Source organism: Bufo bufo, chromosome 2 (genome assembly GCF_905171765.1).
Source record: "Bufo bufo chromosome 2, aBufBuf1.1, whole genome shotgun sequence".
Lineage (NCBI taxonomy): Eukaryota > Metazoa > Chordata > Amphibia > Anura > Bufonidae > Bufo > Bufo bufo.
This window is the reverse complement of record NC_053390.1, coordinates 482045884-482060884: the sequence shown is the minus strand read 5'-3', so window position 1 is coordinate 482060884 and position 15001 is coordinate 482045884. Positions and strand designations below refer to the sequence as shown.

Below are 15001 nucleotides of genomic sequence, written 5' to 3'. Positions count from 1 at the left end.
TTGGGTTATTGTCCTGCTGCAGAATAAATTTGGAGTCAGTCAGACGCCTCCCTGATGGTATGATGCAGGGATCAGCAACCTCCGACACTCCAGCTGTTCTGAAACTACAACTCCCAGAACCCTCCATTCACTTCTATGGGAGTTACAAGAACAGCTGCGCATGTGTGCATGCTGGGAGTTGCATTTTCACAGCAGCTGGAGTGCCGAAGGTTGCTGACCCCTGGTATGATGGATATGTATCTGCCTGGATTTCTCAGCATTGAGGACACCAGTAATTCTGACCAAATCCCCAACTCCATTTGCTGTAATGAAGAGAAACTTCACCATGCTTCATTGTTGCCTGCAGACACTGATTATTGTACAGCTCTCCAGCCCTCCGGCAAACAAACTGCCTTCTATTATGAGGAGGGCACATATCAGGGCATAACTACTGTGAGGAGGGCACATATCAGGGCATAACTACTGTGAGGAGGGCACATATCAGGGCATAACTACTGTGAGGAGGGCACATATCAGGGCATAACTACTGTGAGGAGGGCACATATCAGGGCATAACTACTGTGAGGAGGGCACATATCAGGGCATAACTACTGTGAGGAGGGCACATATCAGGGCATAAATACTGTGAGGGGGGCACATATCAGGGCATAACTACTGTGAGGAGGGCACATATCAGGGCATAACTACTGTGAGGAGCGCACATATCAGGGCATAACTACTGTGAGGAGGGCACATATCTGGGCATAACTACTGTGAGGAGGGTACATATCAGGGCATAACTACTGTGAGGAGGGAACATATCAGGGCATAACTACTGTGAGGAGGGAACATATCAGGGCATAACTACTGTGAGGAGGGAACATATCAGGGCATAACTACTGTGAGGAGGGCACATATCAGGGCATAACTACTGTGAGGAGGGCACATATCTGGGCATAACTACTGTGAGGAGGGCACATATCTGGGCATAACTACTGTGAGGAGGGCACATATCTGGGCATAACTACTGTGAGGAGGGCACATATCTGGGCATAACTACTGTGAGGGGGGCACATATCTGGGCATAACTACTGTGAGGGGGCACATATCTGGGCATAACTACTGTGAGGGGGGCACATCTGGGCATAACTACTGTGAGGGGGGCACATATCTGGGCATAACTACTGTGAGGAGGGCACATATCTGGGCATAACTACTGTGAGGAGGGCACATATCTGGGCATAACTACTGTGAGGAGGGCACATATCAGGGTATAACTACTGTGAGCTGTGAGGAGGGCACATATCAAGGCATAACTACTGTGAGGGGGCACATATCTGGGCATAACTACTGTGAGGGGGCATGTGTGAGCATTATGTCTGTGAAGAGGGCACATATCTTGGCATTATTACTGTGAGGGGGCATGTGATGTATACATGTGTGTAATGTATGTAGTGCAGTATGTGATTATCACACAATGCACTACATACATTACACACATGTATACATCACATACTGCGCTGTCACCTTCTTCTGCAGGTCTACCTTGATGTCTGGTCTTTAGGCTTCAGTCAGATCCTCCACCGCCATGCTTGCGCCGTGTGCCCGACACCACCAGGAGCTGGCCCCTCCTCCTTTCATCTCCCGCCGGCTTCTCCTACAGCAGGGCGCTCTATCGCTCCAGTGCCCGCCCAATCTTAACAATCAGGGGCGTAGCTAGAAATGACTGGGCCCCATAGCAAAAAAGATTATGGGCCCCCCCCTCCCGGATACCTATCGGATCTCCCACTCCTTCCAGAGCTCCCACCCAAACACCCCTCCAGGACCTCCCACCCCAACATCCCCCTTCAGTGACCTCCACAGATATCCCCCCCCTTCAGTGTCCTCCACAGATATCCCCCCACCCAGAGCCGCTTTCTAGCTAATTTATTCACTGCACTTACCTCTGTGAAATTGAAGAGAAGCGCCGTAATCTCGCACAGGTGCACTGACAGAGGCCAGGAAGACGGTGCATGTGCACTTCGATGCCTCTGTCAGTGCGCCTGTGCGAGATTACGGCGCTTCTCTTCAATTTCACAGAGGTAAGTGCCGTGAATAAATTAGCTAGGAGGCGGCGCTGGGCGGGGAGATTGCAGGCGCAGGCAGCATCGCTTTGCTGCCTGTGTCGTTCGCAGCGCGCCCTGCGCTGATAAAGTCTGGTCACTGCGTGGGCCGCATTTGGCCCGCGGGCCGTAGGTTGGGCATCACTGATCTACTGCATTAAGTTTCCTTGAACAACGACTGTCTACAGTCCTCAATGTGGTCAGGGATTAATGGTGTCGTCAATGCTGAGAAATACAGGGAGTGCAGAATTATTAGGCAAGTTGTATTTTTGAGGATTAATTTTATTATTGAACAACAACCATGTTCTCAATGAACCCAAAAAACTCATTAATATCAAAGCTGAAAATTTTTGGAAGTAGTTTTTAGTTTGTTTTTAGTTTTAGCTATTTTAGGGGGATATCGGTGTGTGCAGGTGACTATTACTGTGCATAATTATTAGGCAACTTAACAAAAAACAAATATATACCCATTTCAATTATTTATTTTTACCAGTGAAACCAATATAACATCTCAACATTCACAAATATACATTTCTGACATTCAAAAACAAAACAAAAACAAGTCAGTGACCAATATAGCCACCTTTCTTTGCAAGGACACTCAAAAGCCTGTCGTCCATGGATTCTGTCAGTGTTTTGATCTGTTCACCATCAACATTGCGTGCAGCAGCAACCACAGCCTCCCAGACACTGTTCAGAGAGGTGTACTGTTTTCCCTCTTTGTAAATCTCACATTTGATGATGGACCACAGGTTCTCAATGGGGTTCAGATCAGGTGAACAAGGAGGCCATGTCATTAGATTTTCTTCTTTTATACCCTTTCTTGCCAGCCACGCTGTGGAGTACTTGGACGCGTGTGATAGAGCATTGTCCTGCATGAAAATCATGTTTTTCTTGAAGGATGCAGACTTCTTCCTGTACCACTGCTTGAAGAAGGTGTCTTCCAGAAACTGGCAGTAGGACTGGGAGTTGAGCTTGACTCCATCCTCAACCCGAAAAGGCCCCACAAGCTCATCTTTGATGATACCAGCCCAAACCAGTACTCCACCTCCACCTTGCTGGCGTCTGAGTCGGACTGGAGCTCTCTGCCCTTTACCAATCCAGCCACGGGCCCATCCATCTGGCCCATCAAGACTCACTCTCATTTCATCAGTCCATAAAACCTTAGAAAAATCAGTCTTGAGATATTTCTTGGCCCAGTCTTGACGTTTCAGCTTGAGTGTCTTGTTCAGTTATGGTCGTCTTTCAGCCTTTCTTACCTTGGCCATGTCTGTGAGTATTGCACACCTTGTGCTTTTGGGCACTCCAGTGATGTTGCAGCTCTGAAATATGGCCAAACTGGTGGCAAGTGGCATCTTGGCAGCTGCACGCTTGACTTTTCTCAGTTCATGAGCAGTTATTTTGCGCCTTTGGTTTTCCACACGCTTCTTGCGACCCTGTTGACTATTTTGAATGAAACGCTTGATTGTTCGATGATCACGCTTCAGAAGCTTTGCAATTTTAAGAGTGCTGCATCCCTCTGCAAGATATCTCACTATTTTTGACTTTTCTGAGCCTGTCAAGTCCTTCTTTTGACCCATTTTGCCAAAGGAAAGGAAGTTGCCTAATAATTATGCACACCTGATATAGGGTGTTGATGTCATTAGACCACACCCCTTCTCATTACAGAGATGCACATCACCTAATATGCTTAATTGGTAGTAGGCTTTCGAGCCTATACAGCTTGGAGTAAGACAACATGCATAAAGAGGATGATGTGGTCAAAATACTCATTTGCCTAATAATTCTGCACGCAGTGTACAGGCAGATACTTATCCATCAAGCAGTACCATCAGAGTGGCATCCGGTTGCCTCCAAATTTATTGTGCAGCAGGACAACAACCCCAAACATACAACGTCCTTAAAAACTATCTTCAGCGTAAAGAGGAACAGGAAGCCCCGGAAGTGATAAAATGGCCCCCACAGAGCTGTGATCTCAATGTCATCAAGTCTGTCTGGGATTTGAAAGATTTGAGCTAGCCTACATCTCTGTTATTTCTCCAAAATGTCTGGAACAGCCTCCCTGCTGAGCTCCTTTAAAAAACTGTGGGGGTCATTTATCAAACTGGTGTAAAGTAGAACTGGCTTAGTTGCCCATAGCAACCAGATTCCTTCTTTCATTTTCCTCAGCTCTTTTGGAACATGAAAGGTGGAATCTAATTTCTAAGGGCAACTAAGCCAATTCTACTTTACACCAGTTTGATAAATGACCCCCATGTGTACCTATAGGAACTGATGCTGTCTTGAAGGCAAAGGGTGGTCACAGCAAATACTAATCTGATTGAGATTTCTCTTTTGTTCATTGCTTTGTGTTTATTTGTTAAACATTTCTATTTTTGAAAGCATTCTAATTATGTAGCATCTTTTTCTGCACTTGTTTTGTACAATTCCTTCTTTGATGTTTCATTCACATTTTTGCAAACACACAAATATGTTTACTAGATCTGCTCACTCAGGTGTCAAGAGTACTTTTTGGTCAGAATCCATGATGGAAATGACGTACATTTTTGCAACTGATTTCATTAAAGGGGTTATCCATTAATTGGATACTGATCATCTATCCATCTAGTCCCGGTGAGCACTGCAGTGTCTTCACAGCTTACCAAGCACACACGGCACACTGCGTTTTCACATATTCATGCAGAAACACACTGCCCCAGATTTACTAATGTACGTGCAACAAATCATCACTAGCAAGGGGCAGGGTTTATCAGAAATGGGCGATTCTGGCATAAAAGTTTGTCTCAAAGTAATCCAACCAATAGTTGGTATAGAGTCAGTGTACCAGTATATCCCTGTACCAGATTTATCATCCAACCTGACCCACTGTGGTAAATCTAGTGCAGGTCTAGGAGGCCTGTCTAAGCTTATGCTATCTTTACAATGAGTAAATCTGGGGTATTGTTTGCAGGCCCCCACCCCCCTTCAAAAAAAAAATATTATTATTATTTTAGCTTTTTTTTATGGTGAAAAACTACTGACAAAATTCATGTGTGCAGGATTCTAAAATCCTCCCAACATCACTTAACATAAAATCCTATACTCAACTCTTTATCTGTGATGCAGCTCCAGTCCGCTTCCCGCCATTTGCAGACAAGGTTGCAGTAGTATGAGGCACAATACCACTGCAGCCAATTACTGTCCTCAGCGGTGTAGGACAATAGATCGCTGAGGACTGTGTATATACTGCCACAGCCAGCCAAACAGCAGGAAGAGGACTGAAGCTGCAGTGCAGAGAACTGTGGGGGAGAAAGCGGTGAGCATAGGATTTTAGCATTAGGTTCCTAGTTTAACCAGTGGAGGTGCGCTATTTGGTTTATCTGTGAACTGAATGTCTGCCTATTTACAGACTTGTTACTCCACTGCCTGCCCTGACCTCAGATTAGTTACACGGACTTCCCTGCCCAGAAATCTGCCTGTGGATCGACTAGGAGTATTGCCTGACCACTTGATGATTTGCACCATTGTCTCCCTTAGGTCAGCTGCCTGCACCGGGACTATTCCAAGAGGTAGCGGCCTGGTGGGTCCCCTGCAGCGAAAACCAGATCCTTGATTTTTTGGTCTGTGTCTGTTCTGCATACAGGCCGCAAAAAAGAAGAATTCACTTCACTGTTCCGCAAAAAAATAAAACATGTCCTATTATTTTCTGCATTTCGGACAAGGAAGGGCTGTTCTATTATGGGCTGGCCATTTTGTTCCACAAATTGCGGAATGCACACAGCCACAGTATCTGTGTTTTTGTGGATATGACAGTATCTGTGTTTTGTGGATACGCAAATTTGCAGTCCCCAATGAACAACACAAGCAGCACACATTCGTGATCCCTTATTTTACAGCCTGAACTATGAACTTGAAAATTATGTAACATGCTCTTACAGGATTTGGTGCTGGAATAAAAATGTGGCTAGCTATACAAAAAGTTGAGATGGCTTTCTTTAGATAATGTAATGTTGGCAGCAAGGGAGGGTAAAAGAATAGGGTTTGTGGGTATATAAAAACTTCACGAGCCTTCCTCTAGGTGCGAGTTGCTTTCGCAGAGACGGCAAATCCAAAGCTGCGCTGGCAGGGATAATAAATGCTAAATTACCGGGTGCAACATTAAAGGGAACCTGTCACCGGGATTTGGGGTATAGAGCTGAGGACATGGGTTGCTAGATGGCCACTAGCACATCTGCAATACCCAGTCCCCATAGCTCTGTGTGCTTTTATTGTGCAAAAAAAAACGATTTGATACATATGCAAATTAACCTGAGATGTGTCCTGTCCTGACTCATCTCACATACAGGACACATCTAAGGTTAATTTGCATATGTATCAAATCGTTGTTTTTTTTACACAATAAAAGCACAGAGAGATATGGGGACTGGGTATTGCAGATGTGCTAGCGGCCATCTAGCAACCCATGTCCTCAGCTCTATACACAAAATCCCGGTGACAGGTTCACTTTAACAGCTGAGTTCATTGCATTTTGGGGTGCAAGGAGCTTGATATCCTCCATTTGTGTTACATTAGGCCAGGTTTACACTTTCAGATTTTCTCATGCAGTTTTTGAAGTCAAAACCAGGAATGAATTCCAAACCATCAGTCAGGTAGTATCTGTACTTAGACTCTTCCTTTATAACGCATACATGGATTTTGCTTCAAAAACAGCATAATAAAACCTGAATGTGTAATTCCAGCCAGTGTCACTCTGATCTGCTGAATGCCGTCATCATTTATAGGAGTCGAGGCTCTAGACCCAGAATCGGCACTCCAGGATGCACACTTAGGCTAAGTTCACACGAACGTGTGTGATCTGTGGCCGTATTGCGGCCCGCAAATCGCGGCCCGCAATACACGGCCACAGTTCCGTGTGAATTCCGCATCACGGATGCGGACCCATTCACTTCAATGGGTCCGCTAATCCGGAATCGCGGAACGGCCGCACGGGACGGGACCCCTCGGAAGCACTACGGAGTGCCTCCGTGGGGTTACGTCCCGTACTTCCGTTCCGCTAAAAGATAGAACAAGTCCTATCTTTTAGCGAAATGGCCGGATCGCGGACCCATTAAAGTGAATGGGTCCGCGATCCGATGCGGCTGACCTACGGCCGGCGATCGAGCATTGCAGCCCGCTATTTGCGGGCCGCAGCACAGGCACGGGTCATACACGTTCGTGTGAACCCGGCCTTAGGCTGAGTTCACACAGGCGTCGTGTATGACGGACCATGTAATGAGCGCAGTGACGTCAACAAAGGTCCTTTTCCTCCCAGGTCCTCAAAGAAGAAGAAAGACGAAAAGACAGCCTGGGTGAGGGGAGTTTAATTTTTATATTTTTAACCCCTCCAGCCCTATTGTACTAAGCATTCTGTATTAAGAATGCTATTATTTCCCCTTATAACCATGTTATAAGGGGAAGTACACTGTCCCACATAGAAGACTTATCAATAAACTGCAGTCATTGAGCATGGACTCCCATATTGTTGAGTGGATTAGGCAGTGGCTGAGTGACAGACAACAGAGGGTTGTAGTCAATGGAGAACATTTAAAACAAGGTCATGTTACCAGTGGGGTTCCACAGGGATCTGTACTGGGACCAATTTTGTTTAATATCTTCATAAGTGATATTGCAAAAGGCCTCGATGGTAAGGTTTGTCTTTTTGCTGATGACACAAAGATATGTAACAGGGTTGATGTTTCTGGAGGGAAACGCCAAATGGAAAAGGATTTAGGAAAACTAGAAGAATGGTCAGAACTCTGGCAACTGAAATTTAATGTGGATAAGTGCAAGATAATGCACCTGGGGCGTAAAAACCCAAGGGCAGAATATAGAATATTTGACACAGTCCTGACCTCAGTATCTGAGGAAAGGGATTTAGGAGTAATTATTTCAGAAGACTTAAAGGTGGGAAGACAATGTAATAGAGCAGCACGAAATGCCAGCAGAATGCTTGGATGTATAGGGAGAGGTATAAGCAGTAGAAAGAGTGAAGTGCTTATGCCGCTGTACAGAACACTGGTGAGACCTCACTTGGAGTATTGTGCGCAGTACTGGAGGCCATATCTCCAGAAGGATATAGATACTCTAGAGAGAGTTCAGAGAAGAGCTACTAAACTAGTACATGGATTGCAGGATAAAACTTACCAGGAAAGGTTAAAGGACCTTAATATGTATAGCTTGGAAGAAAGAAGAGACAGAGGGGATATGATAGAAACTTTTAAATACATAAAGGGAATCAACTCGGTAAAGGAGGAGAGCATATTTAACCACCTCAGCCCCCAGTGCTTAAACACCCTGAAAGACCAGGCCACTTTTTACACTTCTGACCTACACTACTTTCACCGTTTATTGCTCGGTCATGCAACTTACCACCCAAATAAATTTTACCTCCTTTTCTTCTCACTAATAGAGCTTTCATTTGGTGGTATTTCATTGCTGCTGACATTTTTACTTTTTTTGTTATTAATCGAAATTTAACGATTTTTTTGCAAAAAAATGACATTTTTCACTTTCAGTTGTAAAATTTTGCAAAAAAAACGAGATCCATATAGAAATTTTGCTCTAAATTTATTGTTCTACATGTCTTTGATAAAAAAAAAATGTTTGGGTAAAAAAAAAATGGTTTGGGTAAAAGTTATAGCGTTTACAAACTATGGTACAAAAATGTGAATTTCCGCTTTTTGAAGCAGCTCTGACTTTCTGAGCACCTGTCATGTTTCCTGAGGTTCTACAATGCCCAGACAGTACAAATACCCCACAAATGACCCCATTTCGGAAAGTACACACCCTAAGGTATTCGCTGATGGGCATAGTGAGTTCATAGAACTTTTTATTTTTTGTCACAAGTTAGCGGAAAATGATGATTTTTTTTTTTTTTTTCTTACAAAGTCTCATATTCCACTAACTTGTGACAAAAAATAAAAAGTTCTATGAACTCACTATGCCCATCAGCGAATACCTTGGGGTCTCTTCTTTCCAAAATGGGGTCACTTGTGGGGTAGTTATACTGCCCTGGCATTCTAGGGGCCCAAATGTGTGGTAAGGAGTTTGAAATCAAATTCTGTAAAAAATGACGAGTGAAATCCGAAAGGTGCTCTTTGGAATATGGGCCCCTTTGCCCACCTAGGCTGCAAAAAAGTGTCACACATCTGGTATCTCTGTATTCAGGAGAAGTTGAGGAATGTGTTTTGGGGTGTCTTTTTACATATACCCATGCTGGGTGAGATAAATATCTTGGTCAAATGCCAACTTTGTATAAAAAAATGGGAAAAGTTGTCTTTTGCCAAGATATTTCTCTCACCCAGCATGGGTATATGTAAAATGACACCCCAAAACACATTCCCCAACTTCTCCTGAGTACGGCGATACCAGATGTGTGACACTTTTTTGCAGCCTAGATGCGCAAAGGTGCCCAAATTCCTTTTAGGAGGGCATTTTTAGACATTTGGATACCAGACTTCTTCTCACGCTTTGGGGCCCCTAGAATGCCAGGGCAGTATAAATACCCCACATGTGACCCCATTTTGGAAAGAAGACACCCCAAGGTATTCAATGAGGAGCATGGCGAGTTCATAGAAATTTTTTTTTTTTGGCACAAGTTAGCGGAAATTGATATTTTTAATTTTTTTCTCACAAAGTCTCCCGTTCCGCTAACTTGGGACAAAAATTTCAATCTTTCATGGACTCAATATGCCCCTCACGGAATACCTGGGGGTGTCTTCTTTCCGAAATGGGGTCACATGTGGGGCATTTATACTGCCCTGGCATTCTAGGGGCCCTAAAGCGTGAGAAGAAGTCTGGAATATAAATGTCTAAAAAATTTTACGCATTTGGATTCCGTGAGGGGTATGGTGAGTTCATGTGAGATTTTATTTTTTGACACAAGTTAGTGGAATATGAGACTTTGTAAGAAAAAAAAATAATAATTCCGCTAACTTGGGCCAAAAAAATGTCTGAATGGAGCCTTACAGAGGGTGATCAATGACAGGGGGGGTGATCAATGACAGGGGGGGTGATCAATGACAGGGGGGGTGATCAATGACAGGGGGGGTGATCAATGACAGGGGGGTGATCAATGACAGGGGGGTGATCAATGACAGGGGGGTGATCAATGACAGGGGGGTGATCAGGGAGTCTATATGGGGTGATAACCACAGTCATTGATCACGCCCGTGTAAGGCTTCATTCAGACGTCCGTATGCGTTTTGCGGATCCGATCCATCTATCAGTGCATCCGTAAAAATCATGCGGACATCTGAATGGAGCTTTACAGGGGGGTAATCAATGACAGGGGGGGGGGGGTGATCAATGAAAGGGGGGTGATCAGGGAGTCTATATGGGGTGATAACCACAGTCATTGATCATGCCCCTGTAAGGCTTTATTCAGACGTCCGGATGCGTTTGGCGGATCCGATCCATCTATCAGTGCATCCGTAAAAATCATGCGGACATCTGAATGGAGCTTTACAGGGGGGTAATCAATGACAGGGGGGTGATCAGGGAGTCTATATGGGGTGATCACCACAGTCATTGATCACGCCCGTGTAAGGCTTCATTCAGACGTCCGGATGCGTTTTGCGGATCCGATCCATCTATCAGTGCATCCGTAAAAATCATGCGGACATCTGAATGGAGCTTTACAGGGGGGTAATCAATGACAGGGGGGTGATCAGGGAGTCTATATGGGGTGATAACCACAGTCATTGATCATGCCCCTGTAAGGCTTCATTCAGACGTCCGGATGCGTTTTGCGGATCCGATCCATCTATCAGTGCATCCGTAAAAATCATGCGGACGTCTGAATGGAGCTTTACAGGGGGTTGATCAATGACAGGGGGGTAATCAATGACAGGGGGGTGATCAGGGAGTCTATATGGGGTGATCAGGGGCTAATAAGGGGTTAATAAGTGACGGGGGGGGGGGGGGGTGTAGTGTAGTGTAGTGGTGCTTGGTGCTACTTTACTGAGCTACCTGTGTCCTCTGGTGGTCGATCTAAACAAAGGGGACCACCAGAGGACCAGGTAGCAGGTATATTAGACGCTGTTATCAAAACAGCTTCTAATATACCTGTTAGGGGTTAAAAAAACACATCTCCAGCCTGCCAGCGAACGATCGCCGCTGGCAGGCTGGAGATCAACTCTCTTACCTTCCGTTCCTGTGAGTGCGCGCGCCTGTGTGCGCGCGTTCACAGGAAATCTCGCGTCTCGCGAGAGGACGCGCCGGCGCGTCCACCCAGAAGAGCAGGGCCGCCGCAAAGACGCAATCCTGCGTACGGCGGTCCTGAGGAGGTTAAAAGAAGAAAAACTACCACAAGAGGACACAGTTTTAAATTAGAGGGGCAAAGGTTTAAAAGTAATATCAGGAAGTATTACTTTACTGAGAGAGTAGTGGATGCTTGGAATAGCCTTCCTGCAGAAGTGATAGCTGCAAATACAGTGAAGGGGTTTAAGCATGCATGGTATAGGCATAAGGCCATCCTTCATATAAGATAGGGCCAGGGACAATTCATAAGATTCAGATATATTGGGCAGACTAGATGGGCCAAATGGTTCTTATCTGCCGACACATTCTATGTTTCTATGTAAATAATAAGATCGGGTCCCCATCCCGATCATCTCCTAGCAACCATGCTTGCAATTTTCACGCAGCCCCATTCACTTCTATGGGGCCTCCGTTGCGTGAAAAACGCACAATATAGAGCATGCTGCGATTTTCACGCAACGCACAAGTGATGAGTGAAAATCACCGCTCATGTGAACAGCCCCATAGAAATGAATGGGTCCGGATTCAGTGCGGGTGCAATGCATTCACCTCACGCATTGCACCTGCACGGAATTCGCGCCCGTGTGAAAGGGGTCTTTGGCCTCATGCACACGACCGTAGTTGTGGTCCGCATCCGAGCCGCAGTTTTTGTGGCTCGGGTGCGGACCCATTCACTTCAATCCTTTGCTCCGTTCCTAGGCCCCGCAAAAAAAATATAGCATGTCCTATTCTTGTCCGTGATGCAGACAACAATAGGCATGTCTACAACGGGCCGCCCGTTCCGCAAATTGCGGAAGGCACACGGGCGGCTTCCGTTATTTGCGGATCCGCAGTTTGCGGACGGCAAAAAACGGCACGGTCGTGTGCATGAGGCCTTACTCAGTTGTTACTTGTAAGTCCCATAGAAGCGAAAGGAGGATTCTGGGAGTTGTAGTTACAGAACTGCTGGAGTGCTGATCCTGGATTTAGACAAAGTGGGTTATATTGCACCATGCATTTGACACTACCGTATGTTTATGTACTAAAAGAGTTGTCTTAAACACACAGCGAGCGGGTCGCATATGGCCCCTGAGGCAATCATCTGTGGCTCGTCAGCAGTGTTCCCTTTTTGTGCACACCACTGCGCTCGGTCAGGAAAACATGGTATGTGTCGGCTGCATCCCCTGGCCCGAACTGACTATATGATAGTCATTTATGATGCAGCCACTTCCCATCTGATCGCAAGGCTACTGTACTATACTCACATGATGATCCATAAGTCTACTTTCACACTGGCGTTTTGGCTTTCTGTTTGGGAGATCCGTTCAGGGCTCTCACAAGCGGTCCAAAACGGATCAGTTTTGCCCTAATGCATTCTAAATGGAAAAGCATCCGCTCAGAATGCATCAGTTTGCCTCCGTTCCATCTCAATTCCGCTCTGGAGGCGGACACCAAAACGCTGCCTGCAGCGCTTTGGTGTCAGTCTGACGAAACTGAGCCAATCGGATCCGTCCTGACACACAATGTAAGTCAATGGGGACGGATCCATTTTCTATGACACAATCTGGCACAATAGAAAACAGATCCATCCCCCATCGACTTTCAATGGTGTTATTGACAGATCCGTCTTGGCTATGTTAAAGATAATACTAATGGATCCGTTCTGAACGGATGCAGACGGTTGTATTATCTGAACGGATCCGTCTGTGCAGATCCATGACTGATCCGCACCAAACAAGAGTGTGAAAGTAGCCTAAGTTAAAGGGGTTCTGCAGTTTGTTCAAACTGATGATCTATCCTCATTCCTCTGGACAGATCATCAGCCTCTGAACGGCAGGGGTCCTACACCCGGGACCCCCGCCGATCAGCTGTTTGAGAAGGTAGCGCCGCGGCCTTGTCACTGTTTACCGCTGGCCCAGTGACGTCACGACTAGTATCAACTGGCCTGGGCGCGGCTAAGATCCATTCAAGTGAACAGAGCTTAGGCTACTTTCACACTAGCGTTCAGGGCTCCGCTTGTGAGCTCCGTTTGAAGAGGCTTACGAGCGGCCCCGAACGCATCCGTACTGCCCTAATGCATTCTGAGTGGACGCGGATCCGCTCAGAATGCATCAGTCTGGCGGCGTTCAGCCTCCGCTCCGCTCAGCAAGCGGACACCTGAACGCTGCTTGCAGCGTTCGGGTGTCCGGCTGGCCGTGCGGAGGCGAGCGGATCTGTCCAGACTTACAATGTAAGTCAATGGCGACGGATCCGTTTGAAGATGACACCATATGGCTCAATCTTCAAACGATCCGCCCCCATTGACTTTCAATGTAAAGTCTGGACGGATCCGTTCAGGCTACTTTCACACTTAGAAATTTTTTTAAACTATAATGCAGACGGATCCGTTCTGAACGGATCCAAACGTCTGCATTATAGGAGCGGATCCGTCTGAGCAGACATCAGACGGACCCGCTCTGAACGGTAGTGTGAAAGTAGCCTTAGCACCGCCCTGGCAAGTTGATACTGGTTGTGACCTCACTGGACCAGCGGTAAACAGTGAGAAGGCTGTGGCGCTTCTCAAACAGCTGATCGGCAGGGGTCCCAGGTGTCGGATATCCAGAGGATAGATCATCAGTGTAAACAAACTGCAGAACCCCTTTAAAATATGCTCTTTTTTTTTTTTACACTTAATATGCAATTAAAAAAAAAAAAAAAAAAAAACGCATCCTACACCCCCCTTTAAAAAAAATATGGTTTCACATTTTACCATTTCAAAGCAGACACAAACATATCAAATAATATGATGAGATGTGACTGCAGAGGTTCAGACTGGACGACTGGGACCTCCTCCAATCAGCAGGGCTGATAGCATCAAGCCAGTGCCATTCGTGGTGGCCCAATAGATGCCATGTCTGTGGCACAGAATGGAGCCTCCAGCACGACATCAGAGCCGTGCACACCTCCATAGCAGCACTGGCACCGTTTTCCACAACACAGATCCTGATGGAGGAGGCTGTTGTAAGCTCAAGGCGACTGGCCACTATAGGCTAGTCCACACAGACAGCAGCAGCACCTACACCTCAGAAACGACTTACCCAGGCGAGCCGTCTATAGAGCCTCGAGCACACTACTTCCGCTTCCGCGAGTAATAAGATGGAGAAATCCACAACATGGCGCACAAAGATGGCGGCGCCTGTTTCCATCAGACGAATGAGACGTAAGATGCATCATGCAGTTGCCATGGAGATAGCAAATCCAACGTGAACTAAGGAGGAGGGGGAGGCGGGGAGACTACGGCAAGTTGGTGGAGTCATGCCGCGGATTGTGACATGAGTTTCTTGTGCCACGCGTGTAATAACAGCATTTCTTCTGGATGTAGCAGAACTATGTCCTGCTGTGCGTGATTTTCTCATCTCACAGTCCAATATTCATTAAAGGCATACTTACCAACATCTCTTGTCAGTAATGCCCCATATACAACCCACTTATGGGCGGCCTGGACAACGCAAATTTGTGGGACTGTAAAAAAGGGGTTTTGTCACTTCAGCAAATGGCATTCATGGAGAAAAAGTTATTACAAGGCACTTACTAATGTATTGTGGTTGTCCACATTATTCACTGCTCGTTTCCATGGTTACAACTAGGGATTACCGAATCAACTTCGGATGCTTCATCCGAAG

General features: G+C 46.1%; 1 protein-coding gene across 1 annotated transcript in view; it reads right to left on the bottom strand.

Moving 5' to 3' along the window:
- MED11 (mediator complex subunit 11) overlaps positions 1–14436 on the bottom strand; it is a 62307-nt gene extending 47871 nt beyond the window's left edge. The window contains exon 1 of the mRNA XM_040420426.1: positions 14417–14436. The gene's annotated coding sequence lies outside the window, so the exon portion shown is untranslated. The remainder of the gene's footprint in view (positions 1–14416) is intronic.
- Positions 14437–15001: the final 565 nt, after the last annotated feature.